This window comes from Lagenorhynchus albirostris, chromosome 1 (genome assembly GCF_949774975.1).
Source record: "Lagenorhynchus albirostris chromosome 1, mLagAlb1.1, whole genome shotgun sequence".
Taxonomy (NCBI): Eukaryota; Metazoa; Chordata; class Mammalia; order Artiodactyla; family Delphinidae; genus Lagenorhynchus; species Lagenorhynchus albirostris.
The window spans coordinates 57740988-57765156 of NC_083095.1; the positions used below are offsets into that span (position 1 = coordinate 57740988).

Genomic DNA, 24169 nt, shown 5'->3' on the forward strand with positions numbered 1-24169 from the left:
AACGAAGGAACTAATAGGAAAGTGGCATGATCCTTCATACTTCATACTTCATGGTGGCTACTAGATTTTAAAATCAGCGAAGGAAGTGAGTTTGTTAAAAGGAACTTGTCTTAAATATGGACAATGGATAGGACTATTTGCAAACCTAGGAAACAAGCTTACAAATTAATAATAAGTTGCTTTTTTAAAAAGTACAGAGAATAAGATATATCTCTAGCAACTGGTAAAATGTATGACAATATATTTTGGACACAAGGATAAAGAGAATAATATCAAGTATAACAATAAGTCTAGAAAATGGAGGTGAAATTCTCAGTGGAGGCTAGGTCCAGCAATATGGTACCAGATGTAAAGTACTGAGATGAGACAATGGGGGGAGGGGGAATTACATGGCTACAATGGAAGTTGTAAATAATCCCCCAAACTACACTTACGGAGGCTGACATCTAAAAACGGCCTCCATACATAGAGAATAAAAGAATACTCTTCACTTAAATCCAAAGAAATGCAATCCCATAGTCATTTGGGAAGGTCTATTTTGGCCATGGTTGGCCAACAGACTTCTTTTTTAAATATACTGTCCTTCATGCACTTCTTATGGAGATATGACCTCCTTGAATATAGAATATAGACAGTCATATTTTCAGGGTAGAAATTTCTGGGGTAAATAATGGCACTAACTAGACTGGAATTACGAGCAAACCAGATACAGATTTTTGAGAACCTCCCCATCCTCATGCTTTGCTTCACATTGTTACCATGAGCATTAAGTCCTATTAAAAGAAAAATTCCCCCCCAAAAGTCCAACTGAAATATTAAAAGTTAAGTGATATCCCCCAATAATACTTATACAATAGGGATTTTAGAAAACAATTCAGGGCTTCCCTGGTGGTGTAGAGGTTAAGAATCCGCCTGCCAAAGCAGGGGACAACAGGTGCAAGCCCTGGTCTGGGAAGATCCCACATGCTGCGGAGCAACTAAGCCTGTGCACCACAACTACTGAGCCTGTACTCTAGAGCCCACGAGCCACAATTACTGAGCCCACGAGCCACAACTACTGAGCCTGCGCTCTAGAGCCCGTGCTCCACAACAAGAGAAGCCACCACAATGAGGAGCCTGCGCACCACAACGAAGAGTAGCCCCCGCTCGCTACAACTAGAGAAAGCCCACACGCAGCAACTAAGACCCAACGCAGCCAAAAATAAATTAATTAATTAAAAAAACAAACAAACAATTTAACTTAAACATAGACTGGCCCCATGACAGATAAGCACCAGCTAGGTGACAATACTTTTCAGGGCTGGGGCAAGGTTCTCCAGAAGGCTGCATATGTTTTAAGTCAAGTGTCCAACATATGGCATTGTTTCTCCCATAACCAGGATTCACAGGTCCAGGAATCACAGGGCAGAAATGGAAGTGGCACCATTTACTATTACCTCTAGGGACCCACTAGAAAACTTTTTGATTCCTGTTCCCAAGACTTAATGCTCTACTAGCCTGGAGATCTTAGTTCCAGAGAGAGCAATGCTTCCACCAGGAGATACAACAATGGTTCCATTGAACTGGAAGTTAAGACTGCTACCTGGCTATTTTTGGCTGCTAACACCTCTGAATCAAGCAAGGAAAGGAGTTACAGTGTTGGCTGGGGTAAATGATCATGAATCCCAAGGTGAAATTGGGGTAGTACTCCACAATGGAGGTAAGAGAGAGTATTTCTGGAATACAGGAAATCCCTTAGCATGTTTCTTAGTATTACCATGACCTGTGATTAAAGTTATTGAGAAGTACAACAACCCATCCAAGGATGACTACTAATGGCCCAGACCCTTCAAGAATGAATCACCTTACTAGGTAATTAACCATGACCATCTCAGGTGCTTGCTGAAGGCAAAAGGAATATAGAATGGATAATAGAAGGAAGTAGTTATAAAAACCTGCTTATGACCATGTGACTAGTTAAGGAGGAGGACTAATTATCATGAGTCTTTCCTCCTTATTTTGTTATGAATGTTTGTGTGTGTATATATACATAACTAAGCAAACAACTTTTTTTTCTTTCTTCTATTATCCCCTTATCATGTAACATAAGCTGTACTGACTTTATATCAGTATTTAAGTATCGTTAATTTTACATTATAGTATTCAAGTCACAGGATGTCCAGAGAAGAGTAAACATCATTCAAGGACTTTACATCCTCATCTGGGGGGAGGGACTAGTGTTTTCAGTTGTATGTAGGATAGTTATATCATGTTAGGTGAAATTATAACCTTGTTATTGTTCCTGTTTGGAGATTAAGTATGGTTTAAGGTGATGCATATAGGTGCCAAGTTGACAAGCAGTGGTTGTCACTTGTGATGGTTAATTTCATCTGTCAACTTGACTGGGCTAAGGGATACCAGATAGTTGGTAAAACATTATTTCCGTGTATATCTGTAAGGTTGCTTCCAGAAGAAATGAGCATTTGAATTGGTGAACTGCGTAAAGTAGATGGTCCTCCCCAGTGTGAGGAGACATCATCCAGTCCATTTCAAACCCAAATAGAAGGAGGACAAATTCCATCTCTTTGCTTGAACTGAGACACCCATCTTCTACTGCCCTCAGACACTGGTACTCCCAGTTCTTGGCCATTCAGACTCAGATCAGAATTTACACCATCAGCCCCCTGATTCTCAGACCTTTGGACTCAGACTGAATTACACCAGCAGCTTTCCTGTTTTGCCACCTTGCAGTCAACAGATGGTGGGACTTCTTGGCTTCCAAACCATGTAAGCCAATTCCTCTAATAATCTCTTTTTATACATATCTGTATACTTCCTACTTATTCCGACTAATACACAATCGGTCTTTAAAATAAGACTGGCCTAATGACAGATTAAAAATCAGAGTTTCCATGGTTTAATTTACCATGACATCCAGCAGATTGGAAATTGTTTCCAACCATGAACAAGTAAGTACTTTTGAAGACTAGTTTAAGAGCACAAAATCACCTCAGATTTACTTAAACAGAATCTCAACGTGACTATCTAAAACATTTGGAGGCTGGCTTCCAAGAAAAATCTCCTAATATGAAAAGGGGTGATAAACCTTACATGTGATTGGATCAGAAAAGTGGAAAAGATATTACTTTAAGCTTTTCAACCATAGCACTAAGGTAAAAGAGAGCCTCTTCCAGGTCAAGTGACACTAATCTAGCTCTTTAGATCACATATACTGATTAAAATTTCAACCAGAAACACATTACTTTGGGACCTAACTTGATGCCAAAATGCCTTCTAAAATACCACTTCTCAATGTGAATGTACCTCAGAACCCTGTGCTCTAGGGACCATGTATGTATCATGCAGCCTTGCGGCTAACCATGTCTGATGTCCCATTTTCCCACATCCATGTGAATCATCTATTACCAGACTTTAACAACCACTATGTAGATGGTTAAGTAAGTTTCATTAATAGAACACATGTCAAACTGATCGGAAGAAGTCACCTCATTTTCCGTGGAGACAGTAAAGATCTTTAAAATGATGTAAATTGTACTTAATTCTAAGCATAAGTAGGGGCTCCATCTAGTTCTAAGCAAAAAGGAATTAAATATTAAGGCTGGTCCCTAGGAGAGTCAAATTTGGAAATATTTCACTTTCCACATATACTGAAAGACAAAAAGATATGCAATCCCTTATGACCCTGAAGATGGAGTAATGCCATCATAAACACTTAGGCTAGCAATAAGCATAGGGAAAACACAGAAAGAGGAAGAAAAGTACAGGTTTGTCCCCAGGAGAGTCAAATCTGAAAATGCAGTAGCTCTCCTATATTAGATTATTAAAAAGATGTACATTCTCCTCTGACCCCAGAGAATGGAACAGTATCAATCATCTACATTTAAGTAGGCAAAAGGGAGATACAATCTCCATTCAGGTGTCCTCCCTTTCTCCTACTTCAGAGAGAAGACTTGGAATTGAGCAGAGGAGAAAGCACTTCAGTATCAAAGACACTCCACATTGATACACTGAGTTTTAATTCAGGTAAGAATTAAGTATTCTGAAAAGTCAAAGAGGGGCTTAGATATTGTTTGCAGTGTCTGTTGTAAGGTATAGGATATGCACCACCAATTTTAATTAAGAAACCAAAATACATGAAGGTCAAAGTTCTCCAAAGAAAAACTCTACACTATCAGAATGTGAAAAAAAACTTTAAATAGTCATAATAATGTTGTTAAAATGCTGACATCTACTATACCACATGGCAGCATCATCTTTGGAGAAGGAAGTGTGCTGATTTCCAAAGACTTTTACCATGAAATGATCACCAAATCTGGGGCATTTACTCTGGGAAACATGCACAGTATTCTAGACAAGTATTTATAAATAGTCATTCTCCCAAAGGAAATATGACAAGAAACAAAAACTGCTGTGTGTTGCTGCCCTTTTAAAAAAGAAAACACTTTAGCTGGAAAAGAGCACTGTCTTACTGTCACTGCTCTGAAGGCCACTCAGTTTAATGGAAGAAATGTACTGAAAAAGAAAACTGGTCCAATAGATTGTAATAATTAATGCAATTTTTACAAGCAGACAACAAGTTTTTCTTTCATGGGCCTGGAGAATTATTTGATTGTTCAGGAGTAAAAGCAAAAAAATCCATTGCTAGTTTGTAGAAAAGTTTTCTTCTAAGGAGGAGCCATTTTGAGGCAACTATTAATTATATTAAATTTCTCATCACAATAAAATCAGATGGTATATAAATCAGAACTCATCATCAAATATCACTACCTATCATCCATATTAAATAGATTGGAAGAAATAATTCAAGTAATTAAAATAATTATATTAATTGCTAACTAATTATACAACTATATTTCATTTGTAGATAAATGCTGACATCATCATCAGCCTTTGGTGGCTACACTACAGTCTTAAAATATTCCTGATTTTTAAACCTGAATTTTCATTTCTTTCTTCTTTAAGTCTTACCAGGAGATCTAAAAGGATCTTCCAATAATTAAATCAGACATTGGAATTTGACAAAAGTACAAGACTATCATGGTTTGAAAAGGTAGCTGGCTTACTTAGAGTCTATAAAAATATACTTTGAACTCTTTCAGTTTGGGAGAAGTGAGCTGTTTCATCAAGTTCTTTCTTCCTCTCAGTTGAGAGATAGGAAATATATATATTTAAGTACCATTGTCTATTCACTTGCCTCCAGGGAGCACTGTGCAAATTAATGTGATTATGCTTATAAAACACACTGAGCCATGAATAGAAGCTGGTCTATTTATAATCAGAATTCTAGTCAGTATACATGTGTTGTGCCAATTTTTTATGCGATTTAATTTAAGTGTGGACTGTGTAAGAGATGCCTGATTTACTGTTTAATCATTCTCTTGCCAACATTCCTCCCTCCCCTCTATCTTCATCCTTGTCAGTCACTTCACCACTTTGCCACCTTCACTACTACTGGATGCCTCTAATCTCTGATTTTCTGCTATCATTCTCAGGTATGCTATCAGAGTGAGCTATGTATGCTCGGAACTCCTACTTTGTAACTACCATTTCAGTCAACTCAGTCTCTTTTGTGACCTTTCAAATCAACTGAGTCCTTTTTACCACTAAACTTTTACCATTTTCCGTCTCCACCTTTTTTTGCTTTAGTAGAAACTTGGCATTTCCTAAACCTGAACAGCCATCTTGCCCAAATGCTCATTATGAAAAGGCCATATTGTCTCTCCTGGCTCCTTATGGGAAAGAAGATGGTAAGGGTGTGCTTCCTGATAGCCAGGTCACTTCTCATTTAAAATACTGGCAATAGAATGGAAATGACATAGACTCCCTGTGTCACCTTGAGCAAGTTACTTAACTTCTTTGAGCTGTGGTGTCTTCATTTGTAAAATAGACAAAACCTCAGTTTTTTCCTAGGCTTCACTGACTTATGTTTACAAGGATGGAGTCATGTTAATAATAATTACCAAGAGTTTATCTAGATTCTCCCTCGTCTGCACATGTAGCATCTTTATCCATCTACCAGATCAGCACACAATCTTAAGAATAAGTCTTATATCTACTTGTGTGCAAGTCTGTTCTCCTTGACATTGCCACTGTTCTACTAGGTTCCACTTCAATTAACTGCTTGGCCAGGTATCCCTAACTTTAAGGTGGAGTGCTTGTTAAAATTCAGTTTCTGAATCAGCAGACCTGGGGTGGGGATTGAGGTTCTGCTTTTCTGAATGTTCCCAGATGATGCTGAAGCTGCTGGTCCATGGGCCAAGCTGAGAGGTCAGACTTTCAGATTAGTGTGCTAAGCTCAACTTTTCCCTCTTATGTCTACGATGCTATCACCTGAGCCTTCTCAATAATGGATCGTTTTGGTGGTCTGTGTCCAAAGAGTTGAGGGACTTTAATCTCCTCATCATATTGCTCATTTTTCTGAGTATTACACTGTTTACTGCAACAGGCTTTCTCTCGGCCAAAAGGAAACACATGGATCTATGCAGCTGATCTGGGGACAGGTCAAGGTTTTACCTATCAAATCAGAACCTCCCATTTGATAAATAATGGCTTTTGATGAACCTATGTTGACCTGGAATCTTCTTTGTTTCAGGAGACATTCTCGCCCAAGAGAATCCTTAATCCTCCTTATAAATTATCTTCCGTAAGTTCTGCCCATAAGGTCACCATATCTTTGTGGACTGGGCTTTAGTAGTAGGAAATACTTTAAATAGAAGATTAGAGGCCCTGTGTTATAATAATTACTTCCAAGAGTTGTTAAGTGGATGAAAAAATATGTACACCATGTAGTTCACAGTGTATGTTCAGTTAGTGTTACCTATTCCTATTGTCCATCAATGTCTAGCACTTGAAGTGATAAGTATCCAAAAAACACTTCCCTTAGCAGAGTCATAGTTCTACAGTAGTAGCTAGCTGATTAGCAAATCCTAAATTTAAAAATGTGTTTATTCATGTATCCAGCAGATAGACGTTGAGTACCAAATATGTTATCAGGGATATACCAGGGGGAAAATGAGATAAAAACTGCTGCCCTTGTGGAGTTAACATTCTGGAGGGGGGATTACAATCAAACATTCATTTTACCTTTTTGCTTTGCATTACCTATGAGCAAAGTTCCTGTCTATAGTAAGCCCTTGGGGTGTACACCTAAGGCCTTATCAGCAAAATCACTGCCATCATTTCACCACTACAAAGAACAGGAGAGGTCGATCATCTTATATTCTAATCCCAACCGTCTACTAAGAGATTTGTTTTCCCAGATAAGTAATTTACCTTCTTGATTATGAGCCTCCTCATTTAAAAATTATGAGCATTGGACTGTATTAGCTCTAAATTCCTTCCCAACCGTATTAATCTATGATATTATTATTATACTACTCTTCAAACCCTCAACTCTTGGATCCATTTTTTTCTCCCTCCTTGACAAATTCAAGAGCCAGCTTATGTGCTTCTCTTCCATCCCACATTTGCAAATATCTATACTAACTTTAATAATCACATTGTGGAGCTTCACAGCATCGTGGTTTGAAAACACTTCTCTCCTTCAGGCCATTTATGATAATATTCACTCCACATCAGTCATCTACACCTTGCACAACCATGGTAACTTGACATCTCATACTGTATTCCTATCCCAAGGTTTCACACATATTTTCACTCCCATACCTCACAAAGTTACACATTTACCCCTTTGCATTCATTCATCAGAAACTTCAAACTAAAATTCCTTCTAATTCACTCAACTCACCGGCTCTTTTCTAGCTACCTGTGTTTCCCCTAAAATGGATGGTCAGCCATGCAATCCTTACTCCTGTCCACAATTAGGTTCTGTAATACTATCAACAATAGTCACCATTCCCTTTCTACACACATTCATCTACTTCTCCATTCCCTGGGCTGCAAAGCATAGATGGAGGAAGCATCAACACCATGCATCTATTCCACCAGAAATTTATGTGTCTAGTAGCAAACAGAATCTTAATGTTGCTTTAAAAGTTCTTTAGTAATGCCTTACTGATTACTTTTTTCCTGATCTCTTAATACTCTCCTTCTTTTTCTATATCTTGACTGATATTCTTCCTATTTTCCTAATGTGAAGAGGCCACTGATACACTTTACCCCTTCAGTTTTTTTCATCCTTAAAACAGACAAAAATGGTTCTTTTTCTCTTTACATGGTTTACTCCCAACTTTAATGTTCTTATTTTATTTCTTTCAGTGCTCTCTGTAATATTCCTCCTTGCCATTGCACTGTTGACTATATCTGCATATGAAGTGCAAGTCATTTCCTGATTAGTATCTGGTATTGACTCAATAACCCTGTTCTCTGTAAGGCTCTCTTCCATGCAATATTAATGTCACAAAAGATAGGTGAGGAAATGCATTCATGAAGTATGTGGAGTTTTACACCGACTATAACCAAAGGCAGTTGGGAATAAAACAGCGCTCCGGTACCCTAGAAGTTCCCTAATCTCATATGTCCTATTAACTCTTTTAAAGACGAACCAACTTTTTCCTGAAATAACGGTACCTTCATGAACTACAGATTCTCTTCCCCCAAACTCCCCCCTCATATTATTTTGACATGTTGCTGCTCTGTAGCTAGAGTTTGTCTCATTTTCATGTGGATTTTTAAAAGTGGTGTCCTTATCTTGATGAGGGGCAGTTACTAAGGCAAGTCAAAAAGAAGCATGAGCAGGTTACTTTTAGCAAGACTCTTGCTCTACTTGTATCATACAACTGAGTTCCAGCTCCTCACTGCTCTGTGGTCTTCATACCAGCAGCATTTCATCACCTGGAAGTTTGTTTGAAAAGCAGAATTTTAGGTCCAACCCCAGAGACTTACTAGGGTAGCCTTACCACCCCAGAATCTTCATTTTATCAAAATATCTCAAGTGATTGCTGTGTACATTAATGTTTGAGATGATTCATTTCTCCTTAGCTCTCTGGTGGTAAAAATGAAAAAAGAAAAATTTGCAAGTCTGTTGTCTACGTTTTTCTGTTTTGTCTTTTCTCGAACTCTCAACTTATACTCTAATAACTTTATCAGTTTTATCCAGTGTTATTTCTACAAACTAACTTTGATTGCTTCTCCATTTTTGATACAATAGATGCTTCTGACCAGTACTGCATACTCAATTCCTTGAACAGTTTTAACCAGCAAACATTATACCACGCATTCACACACTGATCCTATATAGATGATTGCTGCCAATATATTGTATTGCCAATTATCTCCTAATTTATAAACCGTAGACAGTAAAATCATATAATTTAGGAATTGGAAGGGATGTGGAGATCATAAGTCTAACTCCCCTTATGATGTCTGGCACAAAGTATGCCCTTAATAAATATTTGCTGAATAAAATTTTAAAAAGATATAAAGAGAAAACTGATTTCACAAAGAATAAATGATTATCTCTCAATAACAGAACAAAGACTAGAATCCAGCCTCTGAAATCCTCCCCAGGTCTTTTTGCCTTTAATTTTCTAGTTCAGTCTTCATTCTCTTCCATGTCCCTATAGCATTAGATCCCAACATTGGCTGCAAAAGAGAACCACCTGGGGAGCTTCAAACATACTGATTCTTGAATCTCAAACCTACAGACTCTGATTTGGTCTGAGGTATACAGCCTGCAGAGTGGGGTTTCTAAGATTCCCCAGGTAATACTAATAGGCAAGCAAGGTACAGAAATATCACTCTGCAAATTTTTAAAAATGATAAATCTGATGAAGTTCCTAGGTGAACCGAAAGCTGCTTGCTCTAGCAACACACTTCAATAAGAAGATTCTATAGCATTTGACAATGTTAACTACCTAGTTCAAAGAAAGTGTTTCAGGTTCTGAAACACTTGTAAACTATCCAAGGTTGTAACTTGGATAGTTGGAACCTGGATGTAAACTATCCAGGTTCTCCTATACCCTTCCTTCCCTTAATTTTTCATAGGTTACTCTTGCGTTACACAATTTTTTTTTGAAGTATAGTTAATTTACAATGTTGTGTTATTCTCAAGTATACAGCAAATTGATTCCGTTATATATATGTATATATATATTTTTTCAGATTATTTTCCATTATAGGTTATTATGAGATATTGAGTATAGTTCCCTGTGCTACACAGTACGTCCTTACTGTTTATCAATTTTATATACAGTAGCTTGTATATGTGAATCCCAAACTCCTAATTAATCTCCGCCCCCCGCCCCCAGCTTTCCCCTTTGGTAACCATAAGTTTGTTTCTATGTCTGTGAGTCTATTTCTGTTTTGTAAATAACTTCGTTTATATCATTTTTTTTAGATTCCACAGATAAATGATATCATATGATATTTATCTTTCTCTGTCTGACTTATTTCACTTAATATGATAATCTCTAGGTCCACCCATGTTGCTGCAAAAGGCATTATTTCACTTTTTATAGATGAGTAATATTCAATTATACACACACACACACACACACACACACACACACCGTATCTTCTTTATACACTCATCTGTCAATGGACATTTAGGTTGCTTCCACAACTTGGCTATTGTAAATAGTGCTGCTGTGAACATTGGGGTGCATGTATCTTTTCGAATTAGAGTTTTCTCTGGATATATACCCAGGGGTGGGATTGCAAGATCACATGGTAACTCTATTTTTATTTTTTAAGGAACCTCCATAGTGTTCTCCATAGTGGCAATTTACATTCCCACCAACAGTGTAGGCGGGTTCCTTTTCTTCCACACCCTCTCCAGCATTTATTATTGTAGACTTTTAAATGATGGCCATCCTGACTGGTGTGAAGTGATACCTCATTGTAGTTTTGATTTGCTTCTCTAATAATTAGTCATACTGGGGCTTCCCTGGTGGCGCAGTGGTTGGGAGTCCGCCTGCCGATGCAGGGGACACGGGTTTGTGCCCCGGTCGGAGGATCCCACATACCGCGGAGCGGCTGGGCCCGTGAGCCATGGCCACTGAGCCTGCGCATCCGGAGCCTGTGCTCCGCAACGGGAGAGGCCACAGCAGTGAGAGGCCTGCGTACCGCAAAAAAAATAATAATAATAATTAGTCATACTGAACATCTTTTCATGTACTTATTGACCACCTGTATGTCTTCTTTGGAGATATGTCTATTTAGGTCTTCTTCCCATTTTTTGATTGGGTTGTTGATTTTTGTTTGTTTTTTTAATTAAGCTGTATGAGCTGTTTGTATACAGTAAGTCCCCTACATACGAAACTTCAAGTTGTGAACTTTCAAAGATGTGAACATGCGTTCGCACATCCAATCACGTAAAGCGTGAGTGAAATTGCAGCCTCTCCCTCCTCCAGTCAGTAACTCTTCTTGCTTGTTCACTCAATGCCAGCTCCCGTATGCCAGCTGTTGTACTGTACTACTGTATCTTTCTAGGTACTGTAAGATTAAAAATGTTTTCTTTATTTTTTTGTGTTTGTTTTTTATGTATTATTTGTGTGAAAAGTATTATAAACTTATTACAGTACAGTACTACATAGCCAATTGTGTTAGTTGGGAACCTAAGCTAACTTTGTTGGACTTACGAAAAAATTGGACTTACGAATGTGCTCTCAGAACAGAACTCATTCATATATAGGGGACTTACTATATTTTGAAAATTAATCTCTTGTCAGTAACATCATTTGCAAATATTTTCTCCCAGTCCGTAGGTTGTCTTTTCATTTTGTTTATGGTTTCCTTTGCTGTGAAAAAGCTTTTAAATTTAATTAGGCCCCATTTGTTTATTTTTGCTTTTATTTCCATTACTCTAGGAGATGGACCCAAAAAGATATTGCTGCGATTTATGTCATAGAGTGTTCTTCCCATGTTTCCTTTAGGAGTTTATAGTATCCATTCTTCTATTTAGGTCTTTAATCCATTTGGAGGTGTTTTTTTGTATACAGTGGTAGAGAATGTTCTAATTTCATTCTTTTACATGTAGCTGTCCAGTTTTCCCAGGACCACTTATTGAAGAGACTGCCTTTTCTCCACTGTATATTCTTGCTTCCTTAGTTGTAGACCATAAGTTGTTGACCATAAGGGAATGGGCTTATTTCTGGGCATCCTATCCTGTTCCATTGATCTATATGTCTATTTTCATGCCAGTACTATACTATTTTGATTACTGTAGCTTTGTAGTATAGTCTGAAGTCAGGGAGTGTGATTCCTCCAGCTCCATTCTTCTTTCTCAAGATTGTTTTGACTATTCAAGGTCTTTTGTGTTTTCATACAAATCTTAAAAATTTTTGTTCTAGTTCTATGAAAAAAGCCATAGGTAATTTGATAGGGATTGCATTGAACCTATAGTTTGCCTTTGGTAGAATCAACATTATTGATTCTTCCAATCCAAGAACACAGTATATCTTTCGATCTGTTTGTGTGTATGATGTTAGCTGTGGGTTTGCCACACATGGCCTTTATTATGTTGAGGTGTGTTCCTCTATGCCCACTTTCTGAAGTTTTTATCATAAATGGGTGTTGAATTTGTCAGAAGCTTTTTCTGCATCTATTGAGATGATCATATGGTTTTTAATCTTCAATTTGTTAATGTGGTGTATCACACTGTTTGATTTGCGGATATTGAAAAATTCTTGTATCCCTTGATAAATCCCACTTGATCATTGTGTGATCGTTTTCCTGTATTGTTGGAGTCAGTTTGCTAGTATTCTGTTAAGGATTTTTGCATCTGTTTTCATCAGTGATATTGGCCTGTAATTTTCTTTTTTTGTGATATCTTTGTCTTAAGAAATGTGTTTTACACAGTTCTCAAATTTGCCCATCACCTTAGTGTAAATTTATACCCTCCTCTGTTTTCAAATAAAACATTAAGTATACAATGGAATATTACTCAGCCACACAAAAGGAAATGCTGACATTTGTGACAACATGGATGGACCTTGAGAGCATTATGCTATACTGAAATAAGTCAGACAAAGAAAAAAATACTGTATCATCTCACTGATACGTGGAATCAAAAAATAAAAACTTTTTTTTAAAACCCTCCTAGAAAAAGAGATCAGATTTATTGTTACCAGAGGCAGGGGGTGGGAAACTGGAGGTGGTCAAACGTTATATACTTTCAGTTATAAAATATATAAGTACTGAGGTTGTAATGTACAACATGATAACTATAGTTAATACTGCTGTATGACACAGGAAAGTTGTTGAGAGAGTAGATCCTATAAGTTCTCATCACACAGGAAAAAAACATTTCTTTTCTTTTCTTTTACGCGGGCCTCTCACTGCTGTGGCCTCTCCCGTCGCGGAGCACAGGCTCTGGACGCGCAGGCCCAGCGGCCACGGCTCACGGGCCCAGCCGCCCCGCGGCATGTGGGATCTTCCCGGACCAGGGCACGAACCCGTGTCCCCCGCATTGGCAGGCGGACTCTCAACCACTGCGCCACCAGGGAAGCCCCTCTTTTCTTTTTTTTAAATTTATATGAGATGAGAGATGTTCACTAAATTTATTGTGGTGATCATTTCACAGTATATGTAAGCCAAGTCATTATGCTACACACCATAAACTTATACAGTGCTATATGTCACGTTAGTGTCAATAAAACTGGATAAAAGGAAAAAAGCAAAAAATATTTACAACTATTCCCTTCATACACAAAATTCTGTTTAATTTTTTCCCCTAACCTCTACAATTTTCCAGGAAACCAGTATCTCAAAATATGTGTTAAATTTTGATAATTTTATGATTTCTCTGGACTCATTCCCTGCCTTAAGAAATGACATAGCCTAATTCTACTGTGATAAATCTCCTACTGCTTTTTTTAACTTCAGAAATTTTTAATAACTCACCTTGTCTATAATATAGACAAAGATTGAGACACTCTTTAAAATATCTTATTCTGTATATAACAGTTATTCCTTAAGTTGGAGGACACAGAAAAGTTGAAAATAAAAGGATGGAAAAAGATAACTCCCCCACCAAAAAAAGCTGGTGAAGCCATATCAGAAAAAGTATATTTTCAAGCAAAAGGCTTTAATGCAGATAGAGTAAAATTTAACAACAATGAATCAATACACAAGGGAAATATTAAAAAATAGCAAAATCTCAGCGTTTAATGATATAGCCTTAAAATATTTAAGCAAAAATTTATAGAACTCAAAGGAGAAACAGACGAATCCATAATCACAGGGGCATATCACGTCTCATGGTAATTATAAGATAACCAAACAAAATTAACAAGAAGACTTCTACTTCTGATTGCAAGAAGAATGTTCTTTAAAAGATTATTGACTTCTTAAACCAAAGTATAATAACAATGTATTTTGGAGTTTATAGAACATGTTGATGTAAAATACATAACAATAATTGTACAAAGCATAGAAAATTATATTGGATAGATAGTATGATGAATGTTAAAGATTGGCATTAAAGATGAATCACAAACTCTAAGGCAATCACAAAAATATAACAGATGTGTACTTGCAGATAAAAAGTCAATAGAGAAAATAAAATGGAATATTTAAAAACGTTCAGTTAATACAGAAGACAAACAAGGAGGAACAGAGACACATAGAAAACAAAGAACACTCTAATTAAAGGAGATCTTGTTAGACAATAACAAGCTAAAAACATAGGTTGAAAATAAAAGGATTGAAAAGAGAATACCTTGCAACTACTAATCATAAAAGGCCTCTCAGGGTGAAACCGTAATTTCAGACTGAGATATAGGGGAAAGGGAGCCTTTAGCTTCTTGGCTGCTTAGGCTCATAGTAGGGCTTCCATAACATGGAGCTGAGTGGTAATGGGGGTAATGGAGCTAGTCGTGGCTCAAAGGCCACAGTCTCTCACTGTACTTACAGAGATATAGTAGACATTATTGAATGGATGTTTCTCATTTGCTCTATGCCCTCAGGGTAGTTTCCACAGACATTACATTGATAACATTTTGTAATTTTACTTAACTTGTTTTGCTGGGGAGTTTTGCTCCTTACTTCATCATCCTGGAAGTCAATAAACCACCGTTTATTTTTTAAAGCACTAATTCCATTTGGTCAAATGTGAAAAATCATACAGGACTATTCCTTTAGGCCTTAAAATTGTGAGTTACAATGAATAACAGATTCGTAATAATCTTATATACTTAACTCATCAAAAGTAGCATATATTGCATTGAAAGCATGAAATAGAAGAAAAAGACAAGATATATGCCCATAACATGATGGAATATCCATTATTGATAGAATAGAATATTATTAGTTTCATCCCTACATATTAAACACATATGGGTAAAAACAAATTACTAAAAATGGTTCCTAATATTTTGTGGGCCTACCACTTCTCCTGGAGAAAATAAACATATTCATACACCGCAAATTCTATAATTTCAGAGGCTTTGTGGCCCTACTGAAGCCCATCCACAAATCTCAGTGAAAAAATTCTTGTATTCAAGAACACCCAATTGAGTGTCACATAAAATAAAAAGACATTCATTTAGGTTGCCAGGATGATGAAGAGACTTTTATCAAGTTGGGTCCAGAAGAGAGGCACAACATGTAAAAAAATTGTTGCTTTATTCATTCTAACTATTTGTGAGACAAGCTTGAGTACCCAGGCATTAGATAAAATAAAATAATTAAAACATGATCTCTTCTCCTGGGAAGTATTTGATCAAGGGCTAAGTGAAATTTGCAGTCCAATGATATTAGGTGCCTGGCTGAAGGGCAAAGAGAAGTCTGTGTCTAAAAGAAGGCATTTAGGGACTTCCCTGGTGGCGCAGTGGTTAAGAATCTGCCTGCCAATGCAGGGGACACGGGTTTGAGCCCTGGTCTGGGAAGATCCCACATGCCACAGAGCAACTAGGCCTGTGAGCCACAACTACTGAGCCTGCACTCTAGAGCCCGCAAGCCACAACTACTGAGTCCGCGTGCCACACCTACTGAAGCCCGTGCGCCTAGAGCCCATGCTCCACAACAAGAGAAGCCATCGCCATGAGAAGCCCGTGTACAACGAAGGGTAGCCTCTGCTCGCTGCAACGACAGAAAGCCCGTGCGCCGCAATGAAGACCTAACGCAGCCATAAATTAATTAATTGATTTTTAAAAAGGCACTTAAAGTGCGATCTGAAGGAAGGACAGAATTTGAATAAATGGAGAGGAGAAGGAATAGAATCTTACATGAGACACAGAAGAACCTAAGGGAGGAGTCAAACACAACCTTGAGTCTTAGAGTACCTACCACATGTCAAATACATTTCAAAAACATTTTACATGTATTAACCTCACTTAATCCTAACAACATCTAGTGAAGTAACTACACTTATCATCCCAATTTTACAAATAAGGACACTGTGGCATTAGAGAATAAGTATTTCCACTTGGTCAACTAGTAGAGCCAGAACTTGAAAATAAATTGAACTTCTGGTTTCCAGAAACAGTAGCTTTAAGAATAAAGGAAATAAGTCTGGGTAGACCATGCACATGGCTAGATGTTGAATAAATAGGTTTTTAATCAAGATTTGTCTCTGAAGTATATGATTTCTCTTGCACATATTGTGAGTTATTAGAGCTTCCTGGGTTTGGAAGTGATACTACAAAGTGATGTTTTAGAAAGATTTATTTAGTAATCTTGTTTGCAAAGAGGTGGATTGTTGAAAGAGGTACTGGAGTGAAAGAAACAAGGATTAATTGCTTGAAGAGAGACTAGGATGAACAAAGAGAAATAAACAAGCTAAAGCAGCTGGTATCTAAGATGGAAGGGCAGTAAACAGAATTGTTAGGAGTGGGAAAAAGGAGAATTTTTTTTTTTTTTTTTGCGGTACGCGGGCCTCTCCCTGTTGTGGCCTCTCCCGCTGCGGAGCACAGGCTCCGGACGCGCAGGCTCAGCGGCCATGTCTCACGGGCCCAGCCGCTCTGCGGCATGTGGGATCTTCCCGGACCGGGGCACGAACCCGCGTCCCCTGCAACGGCAGGAGGACTCTCAACCACTGCGCCACCAGGGAAGCCCCAAGGGAAATATTTTAAAGAGAAAAATGCTAGTGAGTTACTCTTCATTTTTAGGCTAAAATAACTATTAGTTTCCCATTAAGTTAATTTTTAGACTTCAGAAAAAAGTCCATATCCTCATCTTAATTATCATTAAGAACTTGATTTCTTTTTAAATTATAAAATTTCGTGATAATAGTAATCACTTTTCATGACTGTCAAATATTACAGACATTATATTTTCAAGGTATTCTCACGTTAGAAAATGAATTCCCTTTGTAGCAAAGGATGACCTTTACAGACTAATAATAAATTTTTAAAAAGTAGATATTAATATCTTCAGTTTGAAATTCTCATGTTCCATTTTGCTAACACTTTTGTCCTTGAAGAAAAGGCAGTTCAACCTTTTTTATAAAATAATAAAATAGAACCTTTTAAAACTAAAATAGAACATATAAGCAACGATAATGCAATGTAATAGAATTCATCATCATTGAAGTACTGGCTAAAAGTTATAAAATAGAAAACTCAGTCCATTTCTCCCACTACCTTGCTTTCTGACATTATGCAAATGTAATCTTCCTGGGTCTTATTTTGCCATCTGCTAAAATAAAAATGATGAACAAATTTCAGGCCTGTCCAGTGAGGAATTATGATTTTATAACTCAATGAAATAAAACCAGAGATGAAATTCAAAACAATAAACTTCAGAGGCCTAAAGGTCCACTATGCCAAAATAATAAATGAAATTAATAGTGTTACAGATGGCTTAAAATGTAAGTTATAGAAATGTAAGTTTTTATTTTGAATTTCCCAAAGGGGTACTTCCCCTAATTTATCTTTTTTATAATTTAATTTATTTATTTTTGGAGTAGATAAAGGATTTATGCTATTCATAAATCAAAAACATACACAAAATTAAACAGCAAAATTTTCTTTCTAATCCCTATGCTCATACACCCAGTCCCCATATGACACCTTGAATAATATGTATTCTTCCAGAGGTTCTTTATATATTTGTGTGTATTGAAATATACTTTTATTGGACTGCATTTTTGCATTATGCTATTTACTTTACGGACTGGACAGTAACTTGAATTTTAACTTAACAATACAGTTTGGTTGTTTTTTTCTAATCTTTATATAGATAGCTTCCTTATTGTTTTTTTTTTTTAAATTATAAGAATTGGAGAGTTTTCCATTGTATAGACATACCTTAATTGATTTAAACATCAAACACTATGGAAATTTAAGTTGTTTCTGCTATTACAATAATGCCATAGTGAAAATTTCTGTACAAACATTATTTCATGCATATGCAACAACAGAACTAAATTCCCGACAGAAGAAATGTCTGGGTTAAATTGTGCATGTAGTTTTAATGTTTATAGATCTTGCAAAAGCATCCAGCATGTAAGATATACTATTTACATTCTCACAGGCAACACATCAGAGTGTTATTTTACTACCAATAACCATACCAGTAGCATAGGTTTAACAGGCTTATGGATGTTTGTCAATCCAAAAGATTAAAAAATTCTGTGTTGCTTTAATTTGAATATCTATTAGGATTCTGAGGGATATTACAAGTAGGATTAGGATATAATTTCCCTTGTAAAAAAGCCATTTTACCATCTCTTTTTATTAAATGATTGCCCTTTTGGGAAGGGTTTAATTTTTGTCTTCTTGATTTCTAGAAAATCTTGCAATATTAGCACATTTCTGTAATATGAGTGGCAAATAATTTTCCCTGTCTTCGCATTTGATTTTGGTACTTTTGCTACACAGGTTTTATTCTAACATGACTGATTTTTCTAATGTAGTTTTTCTTCCATTTATGGGCTCCAGATTAGGAGTTATGGCTATAAAGCACTGCTCTATTTTAAAGTTATAAATTTTCTCAGGTTTTCTTTTTTTTTAAATTAATTAATTAATTAATTTATTTTTGGCTGCGTTGGGTCTTCACTGCCGTGTGCGGGCTTTCTCTAGTTGTGGTGAGTGGGCTTCTCATTTCAGTGGCTTCTCTTGTTGTGGAGCATGGGCTCTAGGTGAGCGGGCTTCAGTAGCTGTGGCTCGCGCGCTCTACAGCGCAGGCTCAGTAGTTGTGGCGCATGGGCTCAGTTGCTCCGTGGCATGTGGGATCTTCCCAGACAAGGGATCGAACCTGTATCCGCTGCACTGGCAGGCAGATTCTTAACCACTGTGCCACCAGGGAAGTCCCAGGTTTTCTTCGCTATGTTATTTTACATACAAATGTTGTGTCTAATTCATCTTGGTAATGGTTTGAGTTATAGATTTTTTTTTTTTTTGGCTAGTTGGCTACCCATTTCTCACAACACTATTTACAAACTAGTTATTTGGCTCTTTCGACAAAATTACATATTATATTACATAGTCGCCAAGATTATTCATCCTAATTTTCTACTTTTTTCTTCTCTTATGTATTCAGGGCATAATTGCTTTAAAAAAAAGTAAGCAATTACCAAGATACATATGCATATATAACATTTATATTTATATTTATACATAAATGGAATTTTCAGAAGAATATAAGCCAGAGCTAAGCACAACAGATAAAGTTAGTGGTACTGAATGAAGATAAGTGCAGGGTGTCCTTGGCTTGGTTATCCTTCAGGAAATAAAATTCTTATGCAAACTCTAGCTGGTATCCGGTAAAGACACCTGTTATAAAATATTTATTTCTAACCTGAGAGACACTAATTCTAATGTGTAAGTTTAATTACATTAAAAAAATCATTCTCTATGATTTTAAAAGCTGTCTTGGGCTTGGAGAGAGTATTCTTTGTGGAAAATTGTAAAGCTATTTGGGACAGTGGCAAAGCCCAAAAAGGCCTATGTAATTAACAACAGACATTTTTTAAAACTACCTTCTAAGAAGCTCCTGTTGATCCAGGATTTGTTACTAAAGTAGGTAGTAACGTGGGATAGCAGAAGTGGTACAACATGAGGGAAGGAGAGACAAAGAAAACACACCCATTTAATCGCCCAAGGTAAGAGAGTAAGGACCTTTGGGTGAAATTGAATGCAAATTTCAAGTTCTTGAAGATTGATCTGTAATATAGTCTCTTTCTTAAGTATCCCCTAAAAAATTTTTCAATCTAAATTATTTTAAAAAATCATTAAAAAGGATGTATTTTTGCGATTTCTCTGATAAATAATAAAAATGAAGAGTTAAGTGCAAAAAATGTGTGGATGAAAAATGTTGCCTGCCATATCAGTACACAAAGGATGTTGCCTCCATCAAGCCTTCAGCCACTGTAGCCATCCCCAAACTGTGCACCCTGAGGGGATTCAGGATGGAAAAAGCAGGACACTGGCCCTAGACAGTTAAGGTGCATATCAATGGAATGATTTCAATGAGCCCAGATTCTTGTATCTTCCCATACACGGAAAAGTGCAAAATTCATTAATTTGAGTTTTCTTTAACAGTAATCTTTTGATGTTCCGACTACATGGTTTTTACTGCAAAAACTCCTGTGTATCCTGGCTCCTCTCTTACCTCTTCGGAGCAGTCCCACAGGGCAATCTAAGAGGCTGTCTTCTGACCTTAAGTCCTCAGAAAATCCGCAGAATAAAACATAATTCTCAACTTTTAGGTTGTGCACATTTTTTCAGTCAACAAATAAAATAGTTTTAATTGGATCAACTGATACAAACTGCTGATATACTGTCAATAATGGCTATTTATACAACAATCATTATATGCCAAGCACTATCTGAAGCACCTCCCTTGAATTAACTCATTTATTCTTCAAGTAACCAAATGAGCTAGATACTATTATTGTCCCCATTCTGTAAGTGAGGAAACTGAAGCAAAAGGGATAAAATAACTCGCCCAAGATTCTACAGCCAGTAATAATCCAGCTGTGCAGTAACATAATGAAAAGTGACAGCTTCATCCCAGGTTTGGCATGCGGGGATCTAGAATAGGCTGTAGAAACCAGCTGCAGAGCCCTAATGAGCACAGCCAAGATGCCCACTGCACATTACTAAAGGGACACTGCATGTTTAAGAATCACAAATCACCAACTGTAAATGGCTCCAACTGTCAGAAGTCATGCTCAGTAGTTGTCAGTGTAAGTCAGAAGTGGAAGGAACAGGATCTAGTCCCAATTAAAAGAAGACTCAGAGAGAGCAAACAGGCCACCAGTAATCTAAACCTAGAGGGCTAGGAGGAGATGTTAGCTAAAGAAAGACTATTACAGATAGAGATCTAGCTATTCAAGCTGGGCCCACAATAGGAAAAATGGAATGCTCAAATTTGTAAAAGAGGTAGGGGTTGATGAGCCCTAAGGAAGAACCAGCACTCCAGATTCAGGAAAGGGGCAGGGACTGTTAGCAGCCACTTCCGAGCTCTCTTAGAGCTATATTCATCCCTGTCCAATGTGATAGCCACTAGCCACATGAAACTATTTAAATTTAAACTTAGATTAATTAAAAGTAAATAAAATTGAAATTTCAGTTCCTCCATCACACTCGCCACATTTCAAGTGCCGAACAGCACAAATGGCTACAGCTACTGTATCAGCACTGCTAGAGCATAAGAACTTTACTCCAAATCCCCCTTACTGAATATAGGGTGATTTCATTCTTTACTATTGTTACAATTTCACTATAATTTTACCTCAAATTTTAGCAAAAATTGACTCAATCCTGATGCGTGTAGTATGTATAGTCATGAGAAATTTAGGGATGCAGAGTCAGAAAAAACAAAGCAAGGAGTGAAATGGAAGCCTACCTTGCAAATGGAAGCCACATCATCATCCTTTAAACTAACAGTCCGTTCTGTTTCGTTTCCCTTCATCCTGACTACCCATGCACTCCAGAAGTGGCTAACAAGCCCTTCCAAAGAAGGGCTTGGAAAGGTTTTAACAGGAGCTAGAATTTTTTCCCGGCCTTTTTGTTTCCCTTAGCTGGACAATTCCTAAGCCACAAAATGGAAACTTTAAAAGAATAGAATCCACCTACAAAAGGAACTCTTCTATCTAGTTGAAAACTCCTCCAGCTTGCATAAGTCATGATAATAATTTGAAATATTTATTAAGGAAACTAAATACTAGTTTAAATCCCCTTTGCTGAGTAGTGTAGCGCAGCACAGGATATTGTAAACACTCTTAAACATCAGTTTCCATTTCTGAAAAATGGGGTTAAGACTAATACCTTCCACTATGGCTAGGATTTTTTGAGATTTCTTACAATGAGAAACTCTTTTAAATGATCTCTAATGTCCTGTAGCCACAATTACTATTCAGGACTTCAACAAAATAAGAAAAAGAGGAAACACGAATCCATCACTGATCAAATTTCTTTCAAAGGCACCTGAAGAAATCCAAATAAAATAATTTTAGAACACTTGGAATATGTGACTTTGGTGACTTCTCAACTCCCTTCAATTAATGTTATAATAGTAATACAGATTCTTCTTATGTGAACAAAACAGAATGCTAGTTAAATAATGTGAGAGATGGTCTCTTAAGAAATCTTCCTGTTTAAAATAAAATACCCATGAACTAATATATAGTCAAACATAATACTAACATAAAATATACCTTGATAACAAAATTGGTAACTTCAATTTTATGAAATATTCAGTCACAGTGGAAAAAAAAGATATAAAAATAAATTTAACATGGTATTACAACTGGATTTACCTTTCCATCTAGAAATGGACAAATATAAAAGTAAGAAATGTATTCCGTAATTTAAGTGAATAGTAGGTATCAGTTCTAGATAATAAATTGAAGTGGGCATTTTTAAAAGCATCACTGTTCTCCTCTACGAAGGAGCTTAAGCTTCATCTCATTCTTGGTTTCTAAAAATAAAAATTGTACTCGACATTTCAGAGCTAAAAGAGGCAAGAAATAAAGAAGGATCCGGTAATGGTAAAGTTCATTTGCCCTCAGGCTGAAAATCTCAAACATATCTTCCTTGTGTGATGCTTTTCTTGTAACTATGATGTTTATCCTTTCTTACCCATGTAAAATGTGTTTCACTGCCTAATAATTAACACTGACAATCCAAGGAATGAGCACGTGCTGGGAGGAAATGCCCAGGTGGGTTTTCTTCACTAGATGAGAGAGATTAGAGATTTCTAAATCCCACCCAATTACATTGTCCTCTGAACGATACCTCTCACCTCTCCCCTTTGTTAGCCCCTTAGAGAAATTCCTAATACAGTTTTCTTCCCCGTTTTTTCTTTAGTCTTGGTGCACAAAATTTTCCCTATGAGAGAACTTTTTAGTAGCTGCAGTCATCGTCTTATACCTGGCCACAATCACCTTCCTGCATAGAACAATACTGGAAACCAGTCAACATGAGGATTCTGAGACCATTTGTTCTCTAAAAAATGTCAGAAAAGGAAGTCAAATTTAAGAATGTGCATTTTTAAGCTTTCTAGTCATTATATATAATTATGTATTATATATGATATATAATATGATATTGATATAGTAAGCAAAAATATATATTTCAAAGAAAATAAGCATTATTTTGTAAGCCAAAGAAAGCAAAATGGTTTACTAACACATTACCATATTCTGATCAGCTAGCTGAAATAAAATCATTGGTACCCAGACATTTGGCAGTTAACCCGCAGATAGAATTACTGTCATCACACACAACTTGTCTTCTCATATATTGATTTGTGTGGACCATATCTCAATTCAATCAATACCAACACATCAGGAGAAAGAATCCAATCAGAAAGAATTTTTAAAAGACTGTCTCACAGTAGAAAAACAATTATTTTGTGATTGAATGAACACTGCATAAATATTCCTAAGGGCTTTAAGTGTCATTGGGTTACGAGAAAATTCCAGAATGTTTCACACTTTAAATAAATTAAGAACTTATTTAGCTAGCTCTCACACTAGTGAGATTCAAACTTGTTAATTTTAGTAGTAAATACTGCCAAGAAAAATCACCACCAGGACAAAAGCCACACAATGATGGCACTAACAACTGAAGATTGCTTTAAGCAAAATGTTCTAATATGCTGTTACCTTTTACAGTTAGAGAAAGAGCATACATTTTGCATTTTAAATATAGCTTCTTTATTAACTATTTTTAATATCATTTTAAAATTAAGCTAAAGGCATAACATCACTCATATAAAATTTAGCAACTGCCTGTGAAAGAGAATTTCATGTGTAATTTTAACTCCCCCATGTCTCACCTACAGATGATTCGCAAACTCCAGTAAGGAGCACTTGACT

General features: G+C 36.7%; 1 protein-coding gene across 2 annotated transcripts in view; it reads right to left on the minus strand.

The window, feature by feature from the left end:
* The window catches only part of LRFN5 (leucine rich repeat and fibronectin type III domain containing 5), a 255538-nt gene that overhangs the window by 172145 nt on the left and 59224 nt on the right, over positions 1-24169 (minus strand). The window contains exon 1 of one of the 2 annotated variants that reach the window (XM_060167648.1): positions 8703-8767. The exons of the other annotated variant lie outside the window; for it this stretch is intronic. The gene's annotated coding sequence lies outside the window, so the exon portion shown is untranslated. Of the gene's footprint in view, positions 1-8702; positions 8768-24169 lie in introns of those variants that run through there. 2 annotated transcript variants of the gene reach the window in all.